The sequence below is a fragment of the Amia ocellicauda genome, chromosome 12 (assembly GCF_036373705.1).
Source record: "Amia ocellicauda isolate fAmiCal2 chromosome 12, fAmiCal2.hap1, whole genome shotgun sequence".
Taxonomy (NCBI): Eukaryota; Metazoa; Chordata; class Actinopteri; order Amiiformes; family Amiidae; genus Amia; species Amia ocellicauda.
In genome coordinates this window covers 25,158,464-25,176,184 of record NC_089861.1, presented here as the reverse complement: position 1 = coordinate 25,176,184, position 17,721 = coordinate 25,158,464, and the positions used below count along the sequence as shown (strand labels likewise).

General features: G+C 40.9%; 1 long non-coding RNA gene across 2 annotated transcripts; it reads right to left on the bottom strand.

Moving 5' to 3' along the window:
* Positions 1-372: 372 nt before the first annotated feature.
* LOC136764694 (uncharacterized) lies at positions 373-17,721 on the bottom strand. 2 transcript variants are annotated; one of them, XR_010821229.1, is made up of 3 exons: positions 16,958-17,719; positions 15,543-15,634; positions 373-4,012 (listed from the first exon to the last, which is right to left on the bottom strand). It is a non-coding gene; the product is annotated as an uncharacterized LOC136764694 (long non-coding RNA). The 2 variants fall into 2 exon arrangements; XR_010821230.1 differs by lacking the exon at positions 373-4,012 and adding an exon at positions 14,304-15,344 and having other exon boundaries at positions 16,958-17,721.

The following is a 17,721-nucleotide window of genomic DNA, read 5'->3' as shown; positions in this document are numbered from 1 at the left end:
CACTTGCATATTGCGCGATTTGTCATTCCACATTGCATGCACACAAGAAGGATCTGATCACACATTCTAAAACTCAAAAACACACTTTGAAAGTTTGTAACAGCAAAGCAGCCTCTGAGCATCAGCCAATTCAGCAGTATTTCACTGAGACCATTACAAATGAATGCAAACAGGCAGAGTTAAAACTGGCCTGCTTTGTTGCTGAACACTGTTCAATTAATACAGTGGACCATTTGTCTGAATTACTTCCATCATTAGACACCCAGTACAGTGTACTGAATAAAATAGCACTTCATCGTACTAAGTGTACTGCTCTTATTGTTAACATTTTGGGTCCAGAGCTTCACAAAGAATTTGTAGCAGATATTGGTGACAGCTTTTATTCAATAATAATTGATGAAAGCACTGACATATCTGTTACACAGGTATTTTCTGTTGTCATTTGATACCCAAGCTTTACAAAGCAAAATATTGTTTCAACCTTTTTTAAACTAATTCCAGTGATTGAGACTGATGCTTCATCTCTGGTAGAGGTAGTTGTTTCGGCTCTTGAAGAGGATGAGCTAGATTTGCACAAGTGTGTTGGAATTGGAGTGGATGGGGCTAGTGTCATGGTTGGATGCAACCATTCTGTGTACACTCTGCTCAAAGAAAGGGTTCATCATCTTGTCCTTATGAAGTGCATCTGCCATTCCCTCAATTTGGTTGGCAGCAAAGCGTCTGAGGTGTTGCCAAGACATTTAGATTTCTTGGTGCGTGAAACCCACAATTGGTTTTCCAATAGTGCAAAAAGAAGAAACCATTACAACCAATTGCACACAACCTTAGAAGGCTTAAACCCCAGAAAGTTGATTCAGCCATCACCTACCAGGTGGCTCAGTCAGGGAGAAAGTGTTGTCAAGATTTTGGACCAGTGGGATGTACGGTGGCCCTGAAGTGCAAAACACAAGAAAAATTATTTGAGGACACAAAAAATAAATTCCACAACACACAACATATCTCACAACGGAAATTACATCACTCATGAGAAGGCAGGGTGGAGCAGGAGGAGCGGAAGAGAAACGGCTGGAAATCAGTGAGGAGTTTGTTTTTAATCTGAAATGCCGACGGTGACGGTGTTTCTCCAGTGTGAGGGGGGTGACGGTGTGTATTTTATATGAATGAAAGTCATATAAAGCCCAGTGAGAGAAATGCGTTTATACAGCTCTAGCTTTAGGGGTCGCTTTCCAACAGCAGTGTAATGATACTGGGGTAGAAGGACACGTGTACACTATGTGTATAATAGTGTTTTATTCATGCGCCATTATTATTTTTTTTTTGGAAACAAGGACATAGAATAAATTAAGTCACGTTTCTCAACACAGGTCATGTTCTGTCCAGGTCGGCTGGACCTCCACTAGCATGACCTGAGACATGAGATCTCAGTGCAGTGAGTGGGCAGCGCAGGCCAGGCTTTACTGTCTAGCTCATATTTAGGATGTGACCAATACTTTTTGGATATAACTTAGATAATAGCATTTCTACCAATTACCGTATGTGTTAATTATTCATTTGTACGATTTTAGGTATGACGGAGATGGGCTGACTCAATTGGATATGATAAGGGAGTATTTCAGAAAAGGCTGCACCTATGATGCTATGATGTAATGTTGGATTTTCTAAAAGCACATCATGGAGGATGAAGAACCTGTCTTTAATGAAGTGGAGAAGTCGCTGAGAAGTAAAGCAAATATAATCTTTATTATATTATAATGAAGGATGGTGTTTCAGGTGTTACAGCACAAACACCAGTTGTGTGTGAGGAGACGTGATGTAATGAAGCTGTATCTGACATGAGTACGTCCTGCACATCTGTCAGCAGATGAGACGGTTCTGTAGATCAGCTATCAGTCTATTGGGCCACATTATGTTTGTGACGTAGATGGAAACGACTAATTAAAACCTTATGGGTAAGTGGATGCATGGACGGATTTTCGAGAAAGATTTTATGATTAAACTGTTGTCCCACACAATCCAAAGCACACTGACCACTTTTCAAGTCACGTTTAAATATATAATCCTGGTTGTCAAATTTTAGAATACAACGGTAAAGTTATAGCCAATACATGTATCGTTTTTGTTGTATATTCAAGAGATAAATGATTACATTGTGCAGTGGTCGTGCACACGATTGTTATTAAAATGCATAAATGCATTTATATGAACTTTGGTACTGTAGATTACCCTTTCCTTGTTTTTTGTAATTTTAAAATAAACTTTGCATATAAGTTATTAAAATTCAAATACCTTCCACACAATATGTTTAAAACAATGTGTGATACAAGTGAGTTATGTTGAATAACTAAATGTCATCATATCTTCAGCACCCAGTTTTGGATGGAGCTCCTAGACTTGAAGGATGCAGGCTATTTCAGTGGCAGCCATGAACAGGAGTGTTTTCTGTGCTTTGCTTTTGTTAACATCCTCCAAAAGGATTTAAATGAATACAAGCTGCTCTGCAACCAGTACAGAACTAGACCTTAGAGAATGTCAGCTTGTCCATCCGGAATTCCTAATGAGATATTTAACCTGCCACACAGGTCCAGTTTATTTTTTATAATACTTGACTGAACAAGTGGGGAAACTATTTCTAATATTAGCTTCTTATAACAAACCAACTGAAAACAAACTGCCATACCAATGTTCTGTTGTAGTTTTTTTAAATGTTAATGAGTACATCCAAATTTTGTTTTGTTACTTATTTTGTTTTAGCTTATATTTGAACATGAAATGGATTTATCTTGTGTAGCAGTGCAATTGTGCACGGGGACAGTGAATCATTGGTGTAATTGTAATATCTTGTTTAGGTTTCAGTTGAGGGATTGTGGCAGTGGAGTGTCTGAAGAACAGCTTCAGCAACTTTCAGCTCACTGAAGAGATTTGCTTCTGTGGAGATTAAAACATTCACTAACAACTATTTGAACTCGGTAAAAGAAAAGAAAAAACACTTCCTAACCCCACTGACACGTGAATGTGCCCTTGACTTGTATTTGAAATTGAAAGAAATAGCTAATGTGTAAAGATTACATAGAAGCTATAGTTTCTAGGAATTAGTGTAAGGGCCGTACTAACAGACAAGGGTTGAAAGAAAAAACAAACTTGTATTTCAATTACAAATTACAAGCATTTGCAGTTTGCATGTTGTATTGGACAATATTTTTGTTTCAAATGCATTTAATTATTGTTCTAAACATTTTATAGGGCGGTGTTAAAATCTCATGGGACATGCCAGTCACACTTTATAAAACAATATTATCACTCTTTGTTTATTTGAGTAGGAGAAATTAGATGCTTACAGAAACAAAAGGCAATAACATTCCGTTTTGTAAAGTGTGATGGACAGGTGCCGTGAGATTTGATTAGGTCCCAGCCCAAGTCTGTAACTTAATCAAGGTGAGACTTAATCAAACTTCTACCAATTGCCATTGATTCAATCAAACTTACCTGTAAATGTGACAACTTTGCAGTACAACATTAATGAAATGTAACTAAATGTAAAGTATGACATGAACATAATTTGCATCTGCTTAATTTACCTGTCCAACTACCTCCTGTATATGTATTGTTCTTCTGTTTTATATACTTTTCTATCTGATTCCCTTGAATCAATTACCTTTTCCACCTCACTGCCAAAACCCAGTATAATAACAAAGATGGAAAACTGAGATGCATACATCTTTTTATATGATATTGCCATTTGGTCTTTAATGCGAATATGTCTATTCCATTGACCAGTGAAAAATGTTAATGCTTGCTTTTAGTGTACTTTCAATAATAAGGATGCCTTTATTGTACTTTGTACTGTAATTACTCATGTTTTTTGCATTGCAGTATAACAAATAAAACTTGTATGTGATCCCTTCAGAATCTTTTCTTTTCCTTCAGAAGCTTCAGGAGAAATACAAAGAGGCAGGGTTTTTCATCTCTCCTTTTTCAAAATGCCATCACACGTGGTTATGTTCCCAACATTAACCTGAAAACACAAAAGAAATCTTAAATACTGGCAAAAAAATATATACCAACAACTTATCATCAAAACCATGGGTTTTACAAAATTAAACACTGACAACAAATATATTTAAATCAAATTCACATTCTCTACAAATGTTTTACAATACAACCATGAACACTAAAAACAAGTCATTAAAAATTATAGCATATATTGAAAACTTTATGTAGATATTTGAATAATCAGGTAAATTTACTGATTTCATACTGCTACAGTAAGTGCCTAGTCTACTGTTTCGGATTAAACAACGAACACGGTAAATACTACATACTACATACTTTTCTATTTAGAATTCCAATATTTGTAATGCAAGTAGAACAAATGTATTGCCTTCACTGATTCCTTATTGTGAATACTGCATGGAGACGTTTAGAAACAAACACCTTACTGATATGCATGAATCCCCATTCTTTCCATTATTTATTTAAATAAAAGGTTTAACAAACATGCACCTCGCAAACAGATTAATATATATATTGACTTCCAAACAGAAATGCCATCGATTACTTCATTTAGGACAGAGTTTTAAAGTAAAAGCATACCTGAACTGTATATTTCAAATCCTTTTTATGTTTATTTTTCGGTTGACCATTTACGTTAATGTTGTTTTTGATCTTTTGATACAGTTATGCACATAATGTAATGTAACTTAATTAATGCACATGTCCTTCTACCCCAGTATCGTTACACTGCTGTTTGGAAAGCGACCCCTAAAGCTAGAGCTGTATAAACGCATTTCTCTCACTGGGCTGCTGCACAGCGGGGCTCGGCACCCTGTATACACTCGTGGGGTGATCACGGCCGCAGCCCCGGCGAGAGAGGAGCCGACTTTCATTCATATAAAATACACACCGTCACCCCCCTCACACTGGAGAAACACCGTCACCCCCCTCACACCGGAGAAACACTGTGATGAGACTCGCTGTCCCTCCGTGTCTAAAGGCTGCTGGTCCTGCTAGACAGCGTGTGTCGAGTAACATGTTACAATAATAAGCGCATTTCAGATTAAAAACAAACTCCTCACCGATTTCCAGCCGTTTTTCTTCCGCTCCTCCTGCTCCACCCTGCCTTCTCATGAGTGATGTCATTTCTGTTGTGAGATATGTTGTGTGTTGTGGAATTTATTTTTTTTGTTCTCAAAATATTTTGTATGTTCTCAAAATATTGTTTGTGTCCTCAAATTATTTTTTGTGTTCTCAAAATATTTTTCTTGTGTTTTGCACTTCAGGGCCACCGAAGGGATGCTCTCAAGCTACATTTCAGTACAGCTAAAGATTCACAAAGATGCTACATGGCAAATCTCGTGAATGACATGATGGATGACCCATTAATAAGCTGTACCTGATCTTCCTCAGATCACCTCTGTGTGATCTGAACAAAGTAAACCAGCTGTTTCAATTGGACACAGTTAGTCCTTCTAAGCTTTTCCTGGATCTGACTGTATTATCAGTCAGTACTGAGACAAACTGTTAATCCCAGTTACCTGGAGAAGGTTTCCCCTTCATCACTCGTCAGCTTTGAATTTGAAAAGAACCTCATACCCACAGCAGCTATGTACATGGGATATGATTTTACATGTTTAGCTGACACCCTTCCTAGCAAAGCTGCTGTTGAGACCGTGAAAGAAAAGTACAAGGCTATGCTGATGAAGATGGCGCATTAACTGAGAACCAGACTACCAGCCAAAATCAGCACACTGGAAAAACTTGAAATACTGCACCCAAAAGAAGCGCTGTCACAAATAAAGAGACCCATTACAGGTATTGCACAGGAGTTCCAATCCATATTTCTCCTCCAAGATTGCAGACATCCGCAGGCTCTTCAATACTCCACCCTCATCTCCCCTCCCACCGACCAAGCTTCCTTTTCTTCATTCTCACCTCTCTCAGATGCTGAAGTTTCTGCTCTCCTCCTACGTCACAAACTCACAACATGTGACCTGGACCCTCTCCCTTCTCGTCTCTTCCAAGCAACCGCTCCTGATCTTCCCCCCTTCATCTCCTCCCTCCTTAACTCCTCCCTCCTTTCTGGCTGTTTCCCCTCTGCATTTAAACAAGCTGCTGTCTTCCCACTGCTAAAGAAACCAACCCTTGATGCCACCTCTCCTCAGAACTACTGCCCTGTCTCGCTACTTCCCTTCCTCTCCAAGACCCTCGAGCGGGCGGTCCACTGTCAGCTCTCGGATTTTTTGTCCCAACACTCACTCCTTGATCCTCTGCAATCCGGCTTCCGCACAGCTCACTCCACTGAGACGGCTCTCCTGGCAGTCACTGACTCCCTCAGCTGTGCTCGGGCGGCCTCCCTCTCCTCAGTCCTCATCCTCCTTGACCTCTCCGCAGCATCTGACACCGTTGATCACTCCATCCTCCTCTCCTGCCTCGCTGACCTCGGAATCTCTGGGACTGCTCTCACCTGGTTCTCCTCCTACCTCAGTGACCGGACCTACCAAGTGACATGGCGAGGTTCCTCATCCACACCTCAACCTCTCCTCACAGGCGTTCCCCAAGGCTCGCTCCCTGGGCCCCCTCATCGCTTCCCATGGTTTCTCCTACCAATTCTACGCTGATCTGGTGTCTCTCTGCCACGATTCCCACACGCTACTCCACTGCTCCGCTCCCTCCACTGGCTCCCGATAGCGGCACGCATTCAGTTCAAGACTTTGACCCTCACCTACTGCTGTCTCAACCACACTGCACCAAGCTACCTTCAGTCACTCATCTCTCCATACATCCCCTCCAGACCACTGCGTTCCTCCAGTGCCAGAAGACTAACTCTGCCTCCTCTCCACTCTCCTTCCTCCAGAGCCACTCCTTCTCATCCCTGGCCCCTAAATGGTGGAATGACCTGCCCACTGAAGTCAAAACAACAGAGTCCTTGACCTCATTCCGGCGCTTACTCAAGACGCATCTCTTCCGACAGCACTTGTAATATTAGTCCTCTATCCCACAGTTTTTATTATGCTTCTCGCGTTCTTGATTGTTTTCCTCCTTGCTCCCTTTCCCGTAGCCCTTGTCTCTGACCCTACATCTTGACAGCACTTAGCTTTCACCGTCCAGGATGTATGACCTCACTTACTGTACTTTTGTAAATTGTAAATTGGAATTTGTAAAATGTATTTTGAATTGCTGTTTTAGCCAAATTGAATTTGTAATGATTGATGCCTTGTACTTCTCTGTATTTTTGCACTTTGTTTGCACTTATGTTGTAAGTCGCCCTGGATAAGGGCGTCTGCCAAGAAATAATAATATTATTATTATTATTATTATTATTATTATTATTATTATTATTAATATGTGGAGATGTACAGCAAACTGAAAAAGAGTGGTGCAATTTAACAAACAAGACCTGGAAACAAACCACAGATTAATCCCTCTGGTTTGAGGTGCATGATGACAGAGATGCTGCAGGAAAAAGAAGATTCCAATACGTGGCTTTACTTGTATTGGCTATGCTGACTGTGATGGACTGAGAAGTCCCTTCATGAAACACGGATGTCTTCATAGGTTCAAAGAAAGTACAGCTAGTAATTGATTTGCAAAAGAATCATAGAAAAACAACGTGATATATGTTTTGATTAACATTTGTAATGTAAAATGAGTGGGCAATATGTTACTCTGTTACCATTATTCTGGTGAAGGGGAACTGGGAAAAGGGGGACAAACGGAGATCTCCAGTGAGTGCATACGCTGGTTCAATGTGTTGCATCCTCCTTTTAAATTACAGATCGCATACTGATTGTAAACCGCAGAAAGGAATATGCGATCTCTTCATCAGATGTGGTCTTAGTAGGGCTGTGCGATATGACGATATATATCGTGTGACGATATCGTAAATGCCACTGTTTACGGCAATATTTTTTGTCATTTGGACGACGCTTTGAGTTCTCCCCAGTTCTTCCACATGTGTCGGATGCAGGTAAGAAATGTGCATTCAGAAACGCAGACAGACATGGAGGAAAGTGAACTCGACACAGAATAACCACAATAACCAAGAGATACTTTAATGCGCAAGCGCACACGCTCAATGCTGTCTATGCGGAGGGAAAGTTAGAAAGATAATAAATGGGGACCCCCGCCTAAACATGGGGTAATATTATGGAGCCTTCTAAGAAGGGAGGGACCAGGTGTTGGGCTATATAAAGCTGACTGAGGGGGCACAGGGGGCGGGAGGTTAGTCGTGGAAGGATGAGGAGCTCTACTGGAGAGGCTTAAGGTCCGAGAGTCGCCTGTACTATTCAGTTGCTTCTTTTGTGTATTCCGATTAGTATGTTACAGTCTTTAGTTTAAGTTCTGGTGTAGTTTGTTTGTTGTTTTATTTTTCTTCATGCTATCTTCCTTCTGATTGTTGCCTTACTTTTGTGATCCACTTATCAAGATCTACCAAGAACTACCACCATTCCATGGGAATTACAATGGGCAATAAATGAGATTTTGGACTCTATATTTGTTTCTCTGAGTTTACCAACGGTGCTGCAGGATCCTCTACTAACAAATGGTGGCAGCGGTGGCATCCAGTAGCCAAGGGGAGTACTAAAGCAGTAAGAGGAAGAGACCTTGGTCTGACGATGCCACCGAAGAGAGCTCAAGGCGAGAGGCATGGAGGCGATGCTGGAGCAACTGCTTTGCCTCCATTGCCAGTAGCTGGAAGTGCCTCTTCAAAGCTGGGGAGTGAATCCACTATTTCAGAGATGGCGGGAATGTTAAAAGCTTACTTGGAGTGCCAGAAGCAGAGAGATGAGCGGATGGAACGAGAAACAGCAAAGCAAGAACAGAAAATGAAGGTCATGCAGTTGCATGCTGAGACTGGGTTTAGCGGTGAGCCAAAGTTCAATAAACTGACTGAGGGAGAAGATATTGAACACTATCTTACCACATTCGAAAGGATTGCAACTGTTTATCAATGGTCAAAGGAAGAATAGGCAATTCAGTTAGTGTCATTGCTAACGGGGAAGGCCAGGAGTGCTTATGTGGCCATGGACATGGATGTCACCTCTAACTATGATGAAGTCAAGGAAGCAGTTTTATGAAAATACACCATAAGCTCAGAAACCTACCACCAGAGATTCAGAGACTTGGATGTTGTGCCTGGCGAAACATCCCAAGAATTAGATATACGCCTCAGGGACATGTTCAGCAAGTTGGTGAAATTGGAACATTGTTCAAAGAAGGAACTAGCAGACATTATGATTCATTAACAGTTCCTGCAGATGCTGAATCCAGAGGTGAGAGTGTGGTTGAAGGAGCATGACCCAGAGACCGCCAAGGAAGCAGCCCAACTGGTAGACGCATTTGCAGCAGCCCGAGGTGCTCCAGGCCGATATTGTTTCTGGGGAAGTCTTTCATGTCCAGCCAGGGGTAAGTCTGATAGGGTTTGGAAAGGTAGTGGTCCAGAAAGATTGATCGTTCCTAGAGTTGAGGAGATTTGTAGAGCTAAAGCTGAACCAGTAAGAACTAAAGGGAAAGTAGTGTGTTATTTTTGTGGTGAGGAATGTCATATAAAACTGGTCTGTCCATTAAGGAAAGTGAAGCTCACAAGTATGTGTTATGTACCTAGACCTAGCATACAGACTGAGGAATTAGATGGGGAGGGAACTGAGTTAGTGACCTCTGTGATTGTGAATGGCAAGTCTCTTACTGTGTTACTAGATACCGGGAGTACTCAAACGCTAATAGTCACACAGTGGATTCCTAGGGAAATGTGGAACTGTGAGGGAAGGGTGAGAGTTAGGTGTGTTCATGGTGATGAGAGAGCTTATCCTACTGCAGATGTCTACATTGAGATATTGGGGCAGAAATATTTAATAACTGTGGGATTAGTTCAAAATGTACCTTATGCAATAGTGCTAGGGCAGGATTTGCCAGTACTGACTGAGTTAGTGAGGGGGCTGCAAACGTGTAATTTAGCCATTACTCGGTCACAGGCTAGGAAATCGCAACCTGCAAATAGTTTCCCTGACTGTTTCCCTTTTCAGAATGAGGAGATGGGGGTAGAGTAGGGGAAAACTAAAGGGGAGAGACATCAGGAGAAATTTAGGGGTGCAATTGAGCAGGGCGGACTCCCCAGTGAAGACATTTTGGAGACTGCTGTCCAAGATGGAACGGAAATTCCAATACCGGTAAATTTGGGAGAATTGCAACAGAAGGATGTGACACTGAAGGAGTGTTTTGCTAGAGCAGCTATGGGTGGAAGTCTGTTTTCTCTCAAAGAGGATAGTTATGAGGTGAAGCAAGGGCTGTTGTATCAGAAAGCTGGCCAGGGAGAGCAGTTGCTGGTGCCTAAGGACTTCAGGAACCAAGTGCTGGAGCTGGGACATTCCATTCCCTGGGCCGGACATTTAGGTTCTGAGAAGACTTATGCAAGGATTGCTAGACATTTTTCCCAGAATGTCAGAAGTCAGGTGGTAGGAGAGTGGCATGGGCTCCATTGATTTCCCTGCCTATTATTGATGTTCCATTCCAGAGAATTGGGGTTGATGTAGTAGGACCCTTGGAGCATACTCAGAGGGGGAACAGGTTTATCTTGGTAACTTGTGACTATGCCACTAGGTACTCGGACGTCTTTCTATTGAGGGAAGTGAAGGTTCGCCCAGTAGCTACAGCTCTTATGCAATTATTCTCCAGAGTAGGGTTGCCACAAGAAGTTCTGACAGATCAAGGAACTTTGTCTAAATTGTTGAGGCAGGCCTATCAACTGTTAGGGATTAAGGCAATAAGGGCCATCCCTTACCACCCACAGACAGATGGCTTGCTAGAACATTTTAATCAAACATTGAAGAATATGCTGAAAAAGTTTGTCTCCGAGACTGGAAGGGATTGGGACAAGTGGCTTCCATATGTGTTGTTTGCAGTGCACGCGCTGGTTCAATGTGTTGCATCCTCCTTTTAAATTACAGATCGCATACTGATTGTAAACCGCAGAAAGGAATATGCAATCTCTTCATCAGATTATTGTCTTAGGTATCCAGATGTTTTAATTTACATTGCTATACGTTATATAAGGATAATTGTTGTTTTGTTTAATTTCTTACCTATGACAGGTCGATCTGTGTGCAGCTCGCGCTGCGGGCGTGTGGGCTGCGACTACACGGGAGCGCACACTGAGTGCACAGTCTTTATGCAGAACGGGGACACGCTCAATGCTGTCTATGCGGAGGGAAAGTTAGAAGGATAATAAATGGGGACATCATTGTAATATCTAAATGAGTACCCCCGCCTAAACATAATGCATACAATATTTTGTCTTTGTCTTCCATATTAGTTTTTTCTTTATATATTTCACTTTTACATTTTTGTCAGCAAACTGCTGCAGTTAAAATAAAAGCAATTTGTATAATCAATCTGCTTTCAGGATAAAATATAATATATGTGCAGTATTATGCACCATAGTGACCTGTGTCTTTTTTCAAACTGCATGTCAATTAAATTTCTTAAATGCATACCTTCTCAAAATTACATTAAAAGACCATTATATGCAGCACAATATCTCCACAGTTGTTGAATGGCTTACTATTACATTTCCTGACACAGAAGCATTAATCAGTAAGACACCCTTTTATTACAGTTACATTCGTTAATATTTTCAGTATTTTATCAAGTTAATATTAATTAATTAGGCATTTAAAGCCCATATAAATTAGTATGGTAAAACAATATGCAACTCCTCTCTAATAAGGGTGTTGTGCAAACTGGGGGGAAATGTTTAGAAATGGGGGAAATTGGTTCCCCAGTGGGGGGATTTTCAAAGAAGCATTATTATTATTATTATTATTATTATTATTATTATTATTATTATTATTAAATAAAGAAGCATCTGGCAACCCTGTCTGTAACGCATCTTTGACTTCACCACTGACTGACACATACACTGAGTGGTGCAACTACATGGCTTCTGAACTTAATTATAAACAAAGCATGCTTTTAATAAAAGTTGTGGACAATCGCTTTCTACATATTACATGTGTTTATTTCATACAGCCTTTATTCTCATCTTTATCAATGGTGCCAGTAATTTTGTAGGTGACTGTGCATATGTATATATATATGCCCCTCCATTTGTGTCTTGCTAAATGATGTGAGCTCCATCAGTCTGGCGCTGTGTTATCTGAGGAGCTGAATTAAAGTGCTCTGCAGGTTACATTGATATGAACATATTAAACATGTTACTGTGCACGTAGCAGGTGGATCCTGTGTTTTGTTTCAGTGCTGTATGTTTGGGCTCAAATGGCGGTGGGATCCAGTGATTGTGCAGCACTTGACTGCAGGTCTCTGTGCACACAGGGTGTTTAATGAGTCGATGAATCGACGCTGCTGTTGAAACTGAGACAGTGCCATCCCACACAGATATCACCAGACCAGCCCACCTGCTCACTGATTGGGTCAGGAAGAACTGTCACTCAAACCATGGATCCATGCATGATCCACGCCTCCCTGTAAATCCCACCCTCATGACAAAATAGCGCCAAAACTCATAAACAAAAATAAGCAAAGAAACTGGTGGCGAAAGCAAAGATCTTAGCAGTGCCGCCACACACAGGGGCTGCAGGTGACTTTTGCTCTTGATTTAACATTATTTGCTTTCAAGGTTCTTGTTGTTGTTTTTTTTTTGCTTTTGATATAATTTTTTTGTTTACAATTCTATACATTTTACTTTCGATTGTTTTATTTTTGATCTCAACATCAATTTTTTCTCAACTTTTTTTTTTTGGTTACAATATTCTTAATTTTGAGTTCGTTACTTATGGCGCTAATTTGAGCCCATAGTATAGCTCTCAAATCTCATGCTCTCAAATCTCATGCACAACTTAAGTGTAACTTAGAATTGTTGAGACTGTCTGAGGAAACTTCTCCTGTCAGGCTCCCTGCAGCTGAATAAAGAATCAAGAAGTTAATTTATGAGGAACAGCAATATCCATTACTGTATCACTATACATTGAAAGACAAACGCATCCATTAAAAAGACAATGCGTGGGTGAACATCACAGCAGCTCTACACTCACCTAAAGGATTATTAGGAACACCATACTAATACTGTGTTTGACCCCCTTTCGCCTTCAGAACTGCCTTAATTCTACGTGGCATTGATTCAACATGGTGCTGAAAGCATTCTTTAGAAATGTTGGCCCATATTGATAGGATAGCATCTTGCAGTTGATGGAGATTTGTGGGATGCACATCCAGGGCACGAAGCTCCCGTTCCACCACATCCCAAAGATGCTCTATTGGGTTGAGATCTGGTGACTGTGGGGGCCAGTTTAGTACAGTGAACTCATTGTCATGTTCAAGAAACCAATTTGAAATGATTCGACCTTTGTGACATGGTGCATTATCCTGCTGGAAGTAGCCATCAGAGGATAGGTACATGGTGGTCATAAAGGGATGGACATGGTCAGAAACAATGCTCAGGTAGGCCGTGGCATTTAAACGATGCCCAATTGGCACTAAGGGGCCTAAAGTGTGCCAAGAAAACATCCCCCACACCATTACACCACCACCATCAGCCTGCACAGTGGTAACAAGGCATGATGGATCCATGTTTTCATTCTGTTTACGCCAAATTCTGACTCTACCATCTGAATGTCTCAACAGAAATCGAGACTCATCAGACCAGGCAATATTTTTCCAGTCTTCAACTGTCCAATTTTGGTGAGCTTGTGCAAATTGTAGCCTCTTTTTCCTATTTGTAGTGGAGATGAGTGGTACCCGGTGGGGTCTTCTGCTGTTGTAGCCCATCCGCCTCAAGGTTGTACGTGTTGTGGCTTCACAAATGCTTTGCTGCATACCTCGGTTGTAACGAGTGGTTATTTCAGTCAAAGTTGCTCTTCTATCAGCTTGAATCAGTCGGCCCATTCTCCTCTGACCTCTAGCATCAACAAGGCATTTTCGCCCACAGGACTGCCGCATACTGGATGTTTTTCCCTTTTCACACCATTCTTTGTAAACCCTAGAAATGGTTGTGCGTGAAAATCCCAGTAACTGAGCAGATTGTGAAATACTCAGACCGGCCCGTCTGGCACCAACAACCATGCCACGCTCAAAATTGCTTAAATCACCTTTCTTTCCCATTCAGACATTCAGTTTGGAGTTCAGGAGATTGTCTTGACCAGGACCACACCCCTAAATGCATTGAAGCAACTGCCATGTGATTGGTTGGTTAGATCATTGCATTAATGAGAAATTGAACAGGTGTTCCTAATAATCCTTTAGGTGAGTGTACTTTAATGACAGCTGTTTATAAAAGATACAGTATTGATACATAATATGGATAATGTGATTTTTATTTTACATTTTAACTTTTTTTAATTTTATGATTTAAATAATACAAGTGTATATGAGTAAAGGTCAGAAATCATGTCCATGGTGATGTTTACACTTTATATAAAACAAAAGTTTTTAAGATGGTTGTCACAATTCAAAACACATCCCCAGCTCTCCACTAGATGTCACCATCACACTTCTTTCCCAGTCACCTCTCCCAGACCACTTCATTCAATCATTTAATCACATTCCTGAAACCCATGTGCACTTCCACAATAACCCTCTGCTCCCATTTGCCCTGCACATCCCAACCTGGTTTTCTGTGCCACTTATAAACCCCTCACTAACTCCCAGCTATTGCAAAGTTTTGTCAGTCTGTACTACATCTCTGAGTATTACTCCCCGTGTCTTATTGCCATGTTACCTCGATTCCTTGCCTGTGAACACGACCACTTCTTTGCCTTGCCCTTGATTGCCCTGTTCTGCCGGTACCCGACCCACGCCCGTCTGACAACCTCTACCCCACGACCACAACTGGGTCCCCTGTTCCCGTGCCCCGCGGTACATCACAATGGTGTTTGTAAGACATCAAATTTTATATATATATTAGTAGTCGCACTCTCAATTATTAGGTATTTATAGCCCTGATGAAGACATAAATATATATATTTAGTAACATCCTGGTAAATTTGAGATTCCAACCAGTCTCCTGCACCACAGTGCAATAGATTACATTATAACAAACGTGATCAACGACTTGATGTGAAGTGTGCTATCCTAATTAAAAATAATGAACATGCTTGTTGTCTATCGCTCTGTTCAGTTTGCTAAATGTTATACCGTTATATTCAATTCAACCAATTGCGTTTTGGGAAATAATTCTAACATGAGTGGGAACATATCAAAGTGGCAAGTAATACGAATTGAAGTCAGAGTAATCCAATAGTCTGGAAGATGCATCCTAATTTGGTCTTCTGATCAGTCTAGCAACAGCGACAGGAGAACATCTTCAAAACCATGAACAGACTGTCAGCTAGAACAATCTGCACAACAACAACCCACAGAGAGAGAGAGAGAGAGAGAGAGAAACAGATAAATGGAGGAAAAGACTAATATATTTTAACTTCAGTATTAGCAGCTTGCGGAAGGACAGAGACAATACACAAATTAACACATTTATAATAATTTGTGTTTTTAGGTTGTTGTTTTTTCCACATAAAAACACATGGACAAACACACACCTTGTTAGTGAACAGGTCTCTGGTCTCAGCATACAGTCAATTCTCTGCTTAACAGTCAGCCCAGAGCTGCAGCAACACATGTTGGGAGCTATCTGCAGAGATACTAAAATTACTGTTGGAAAGGCACATTTCATATATTTTTCATTTCCAATCTAAGCACCGCATCTTTTGTTTTCTTTCTTTGGACATTTGTGCAACCCTTTCTCTAGTCCTCAAAAATCCACTACTACAAATTAAATAATGAAATACCTCACTAGATATCAGAGAAATATTAACAGACTTTTTCACAATTTGAAACGCAAAATACATGTTATATTTAATGCTTGATTTTCCTTAAAAAAAGAACAAAAGAAAAAGCAAACATTCTCTTTCCAACAATATGCAAAAAGCATCTTAAACTTGTATTTCAGTTTGGCCCCTCAAACCAGCAGTCAGCAGCCATTTTGGTTTGCGGATGTGGCACATAGCCTTTTGTATGCACATAGCCCGAGGCCATTTTAAATACCTCATGGTACTAAACCAAACTCTTCTAACAGATAATTCTCCAAGAATGACATCACACTGCAGCGATTTGGACGGAAACGGGGAAAAGGTAAATCCATTCAACTCGTATGCATCCTATGCAGTCTCCCAGGAAGACAACAAAAACATGACAGCTCCCCGTCACACACACACCGAGGAAGCCACAGGATGACAATAAATCCATAAGTAGTTTATTTGGTGTTGACATAATCTAGACAAACAGCTGACAGAGACGCAGAGGAGCCCCGGGACTCAGTGGAAGTTCTGACCTAGACCAGACCAAACACAGGTGCAAAGGAAAAGTTGATGTATAGGATCAAATGAATACAACAAATGAATATGTATGCAGTGCTGATGCTCCTACAAGACTTAACGGATTATATGGGTTACTGAATAAACAACAGTACAGATAAGTGAATTAAAGCCCCCCCACACCCCCCGTCAGCACTTGTGATGGTTTGTTATCAGTTGATCTCATCCTCTGTAAATGTCAAGGCAGAGAGCGAGACATGATTACGAGTGATCTGGGCCCTGTATAAACAATCTGTGAGCAATCGGGGTGACTGGATTGGTTTCTGGTGCTGCTCAATACTAGCATTGCTCACGACACTGTCTCTGAGTTGTGTAGTTTGTTATTAGTACTGACACCACCAACTTCTGGCAAGTGTAGAAGGTCCGTAATATAACCTGAATGGATTGGCGTAGAGGTCAGGTTTTATAATTAGTTATCAGTAAAAGAAACAACACCACCACATAATGGCCTGTTTTAGGTACACGCTATTCCCACAATTCATCAGATTTCCCGGTGTCAAAAGATACACTTCTTTCGTCTTCGTCCCCCCCTCTCTCTCTCTCTCTCTCTCTCTCTCTCTCTCTCTCTCTCTCAAACCTACCAGTAACAGCGCTCCTATGCACAGCCAGCCACGACAAGCCTCGATTAGTGATGACGTAGCCCTCTGCGACACTGAAAGCTTTGTCGCTCTTCAATGACGTAGCCTTGCCCTCTCCATACGTCTGTTGTGGATGTTATATTGTTGTTGTTGATGATGATGATGTTGCGACGGGCTACTCTTACCTTCACAATTCTTACGTTTCGAGATAATACAAAAAAAAAGCCCCGAAATGTAGATATCTTCCTTTCCCTTATAATTGATTTGCGATAGTCGGAGAGATGCTTCATGCTTTAAACACTCGATACATTGGCGATGCCCTTTAGTTAATACTAAGTAGGCCGACGTGGCAGACTTTCGGATACGGTGGTTTATCTTCTCTGTTTCTAATAAAAATCAAGATGAACTATCTGTAATCCTTTCTTTATTTGAAAGTTACCGCTATGTTTAGACTTCATATTCCTATTATTTGAGCGGGCAAAAGACAACCCCCAAATGAGTGTGTAAAGGTCCCCGGTTAATTTCGGTTCAGATTTGAATAATGTGACAGGATTGTTCAAGTCCACTGTTTTCACAGAGAATCGGAACAATGCAAGAGTGAGTGGATGACAGCAGCGTGTCAGTGAAGATAGCTGATCAACTGCATATGTAATATACGTATATTGTCTGGTATATAGAAAGGAGATTATGTAAACGTTTGTATATTGTCTTCATCATCATGATCACCATAATTACGAAGATTAAGAAGCAGCAATGGAGGAGAACTG